Here is a 3,991-nt window from a genome sequence, read left to right as displayed (position 1 = left end):
GCATCATCTGGAGAAGCTGGGCATTTACCAATATCAAACATATATGTGGTATATGTATGGTATGTAAACGTTTACCGCACTCGCTTGATGTCAGGAACCCCAATCATTTAGCTCTTTTCAAACTCACAGAGGAACCTCTGTCGGCCTCGTGTCAGGATTTCAGCTACTGGGGCCCTATAGTAGCCAGCTGTGGCAGTTCTCCTGCTTTGTGTCTGCAGCTAATGTCAGGTGTTATCCATCTTAGAGGGGCTTCCTCTGGGATCAGCAGAAGGGCTGGGGATTTCCATGCTTACAGTTCTTGCATCTATAGGAAAATGAAGATGCCCATATTACAGAGCTGTGAGGGGCAAACTGTGTGAATGATGCTAATGTTGCTAAAATCTAGACTGCAAGAAAACCTATGATAATTCTGAGATCATTATCAAATGAATTGTGTTGATTTTAGGAAAGGTTTCAAGGTGGTCTGTGAGACAAAGTGATTAAGTTTGTGTTTATTTACCACTTGTCTCTTAAATGTATTTCTGATTTGTTTCATATTTGCTTCACTCACTATCCCAGGTTTGTTTGTGGAAGCATTATGTTGCAGTTTACATCCATGCATATGTTATTTTTATGCTAACACTACCACACCATTAGATAAATGTGAATGTTTCCTTTGTTACAAGGTACATTTCAGATAAATTACTTATTTTTGTTTCTCACCATTGTTTGTCCCTTTAGCTCCTGCTGACCCTCTGAAAATAGTCTGGTTGAAGTGTTTGAAAAAGGGTGTTTTTGAGTGGGTGCAGTAGGTATGAATTAAAATGTCACAGTTTCAAGTTGTAAGGGTGTTTACACAAAAATGTATCTACTTCCAAAAAACCAAATTTAACTTTCTTTTGCGCACCAGGGAATCGTATTAGTAGCTGTTCATCAGCCAGCTGACCAGCAGTAACCAGCAACGAATTGGGAAGGGATGGGTAGGAGTGTGCTATATCAGGCCTATCAGCTCATCCAGTTTGCAATGAAAGGACACTCCAGGTATGTTTTTGATGAGGGAATAACATTACAACATGAAATAAAGCTCATAAAATCAGATTTTACATAACACTGACACTCTTTAACATCCTGATACCAGTGACTGGACCATGTCGGTATCTGGAGAAATCCAAGGCAGCAAAAACCACCTGAGGAGTGTAATCTGGGTAATACTGAGCAATAAAAACATCTTGAAACCCAGAAAGAATTCATTTTTTGATGTTTATTGACAATGAAAAGAATCCAGTTTATTGGTTTGTAAATGTAATAGTTACCCTGGCGTGACTAGATCATACTGCCAGTGATAACATACAAGCTTCCACACTGTGGCCTTCAGAGCTGGGAAAGTCCTCAGAAATGTTTAGCATCAGAGCTGTTTGTGTGACAGAAAAATGGTGGTCAAGTTAGTTTTTCTTTGATTTAAAAGTTGGTCCTGTGCCTCTAGTGAGTTTCTCAATGTGAAAGGGCAGATGGAGAGTGCAGGGGGGATGTGGGGGGAGTTTGAAGTTCCCCTGGGTGAGCAGTTGCACCAGTGTTGCTCCACATGAAAACAAGCAGCATTTCTGCAGTAAGGGCATGAAATCAGGGTTGTTTGTTTTCCATCGCCATCTCCATAAAGGGCCAGTATTACATGAAATCTGCATTTTTGAGATTTACATCATGTTATAATATTATCCCCTCATCAACAACATACCTGGAGTGTTGCCTCAATTCTTTCATGCATGGATGAGAAATCCTTTACTCTCCCGTGGCAACCATTAAGCGAGTAAAACGCCTGGAGAGAACTAGCCCCGCCTTCCGAGGCACAGCTCTTACTCTGAGCTGCAGTTTCTAAGCTTCAGAGCTTCTGCCTTCATAGAGCAGCCCTTCCCTGTGACTCCCACACTCAGCTTCTTCAGACTAGCCAACAGCAATTAGCAAACACCTGGTGGAACTGCGCATCTGCTGAGCTCATTATATCAGATACTTCTCAGCATAACACTGGTAAAAACGTTGTAAGAGTTAATAAAGGAACAATGTTGTGATGACTTCCTGAAGGCGGAGTTTAGCAAGAGAAGACGTTTTAAAGAGACAGAGACCCAATTTCAAGGCTTTAGATTACAAAGTCAATTTTCTTTTATGTCATATTTCATTTATATCGCTTTTTTTTTTTTTAATGATGGTAAGAGTTACCTGATTGTGCTATAAAGTTGTACTATGTGACTGGACCACTCCCTTAAATCTTAAATGATTAAAAGATAACTGCTAAGAAAAGCCTGAAATATAATTAAAAAATGTTTATGTGTTGTATGAATTTGGGTGAAAGACTTCAGACTTGACTTAGACTTGGAAAGAAATGATTTGTGAGGAGAAGGTAATATCTCTGGTACGGTAGTTAGTAATACCCCAAAAGACTTTATTCTCATTTTCCTTCTACTTCACAAATATGTGCTCCTTTATGTCAGTCAACCATATAAAAGTCGCAACATAGTTTGTTGCTCTGACACAACAACATTTGAAAGAGTTCAATAGGTACAAATACGTTTGCAAGGCATTTGACAGAGAGGAGTGAACCTGGATCTCCATCCAGCTGCCTGAACTCCCTGCCAGGCTTCCAATCCTGCCCCTGATGCCACGACGCATCGGGGAAAGTCACCTCAGAGAATATGTGTCACGTCCGCCTGAGTCACTCCTGCTGCACTGCAGTGTCGGAGGCGGAGGGTAACACAAACAGGCGAGCTGCAGCCAAGTCAAACAAAACTCGCAGCATTCATGCATGCTGGTCCTGCGTACGCAGATGAATGCGAAAGGCCGGCGCTGCCTGCGCACACCTCGGTCCAAAGCACACAGCTTTCAGTGTACACAAGCAATTATCCGTCAAACACGTTTCATAGTTAAAGTAAACAGCGCAAACCATTTTAGGTGGGAGCAAATAAACAAGCACATGCAGGCAGGTTTGCCAGTGGAACCGCTGATAAAATCCAACTGATTTCTTGATGGTCTTTTTAAAGGAGGCCACAGGCAGGAAAATGAGCCACTTAAAGGAGCACCAGATTCCCCGCGGCCATCGGGGCCGCTGTAAGCACAGGCAGCTGTTCGCTTCATTGATGGAAAAGTGTCTTTATGGCGGCTGTTGAAATGTCGGTGGCTGAATGCGGTGCTCTGATGCCAAGGCTGTCGTGTTTCACAGGCGCAGCTTTGTACGGCAGCAGAGGAGACCTGGCCCCGCTCCTCCATCTGGATTTGGACGTGATGACGGAGGGTTCGAGAAATGCCCCGAAACAACGGGACATTTTTCTGTGGGTTAGGTTTATTTCAGTTTATTTCAAGATTTTAATTATCACCATTTCGCTCTGATCCATTTCCAATTATTTAAAGGGGCAGTATTATGTAGTATCAACATTTTGAGCTTCACGTCAAAAATATAACTGGAGCATTGCTTTCATTTTTTCCATGCATGGTTGAGAAATCCTTTAATCTCCCATGGCAACCATTCAGCTATAGACCTAGCTCCACCTACAGGGGGCAGCTCCTCCTCAGAGCTGCAGGTTCCAAGCTTCCACCTCACAGAGCAGCCCTTCCCCACAGCACCCCCACTCAGCTCCTTCAGACTGGTCAGCAGCAATTAGCAAACACCTGGTAGAACTACACATCTATGGTGGCACACGGGTAAAGCTCAACCCAAATAAGGATGCTGACGTTGCAGGTTTAATTCCTGGCCTGGTGACCTTTGCCACAAATCTTCCCTCTCTCTGCCTACTTTCCTGTCTTAGTACTTTCAAATAAAGGCCGCTAGAACCAAAAAAACCTTTAAACAAGCGACTTCTCAGTGCAACGCTGGTGAAAACATAGTTAAAGGGTTAATAGAGGGGCGACGTTGTAATGACTTCCTAAAGGCAGAGTTTCAAAAAAGGCAGGAATTACTTAGAGAGGCAAAGGTAAAATTTGAAGGTGCTGAATCAGAAAGCAAATTTTATTTTACATCATATATATA

The sequence above is a fragment of the Poecilia latipinna genome, unplaced genomic scaffold, assembly GCF_001443285.1.
Source record: "Poecilia latipinna isolate Pla-1442-1.1 unplaced genomic scaffold, P_latipinna-1.0 Scaffold3818, whole genome shotgun sequence".
Taxonomy (NCBI): domain Eukaryota; kingdom Metazoa; phylum Chordata; class Actinopteri; order Cyprinodontiformes; family Poeciliidae; genus Poecilia; species Poecilia latipinna.
Note: the sequence above shows the minus strand (reverse complement) of the source record.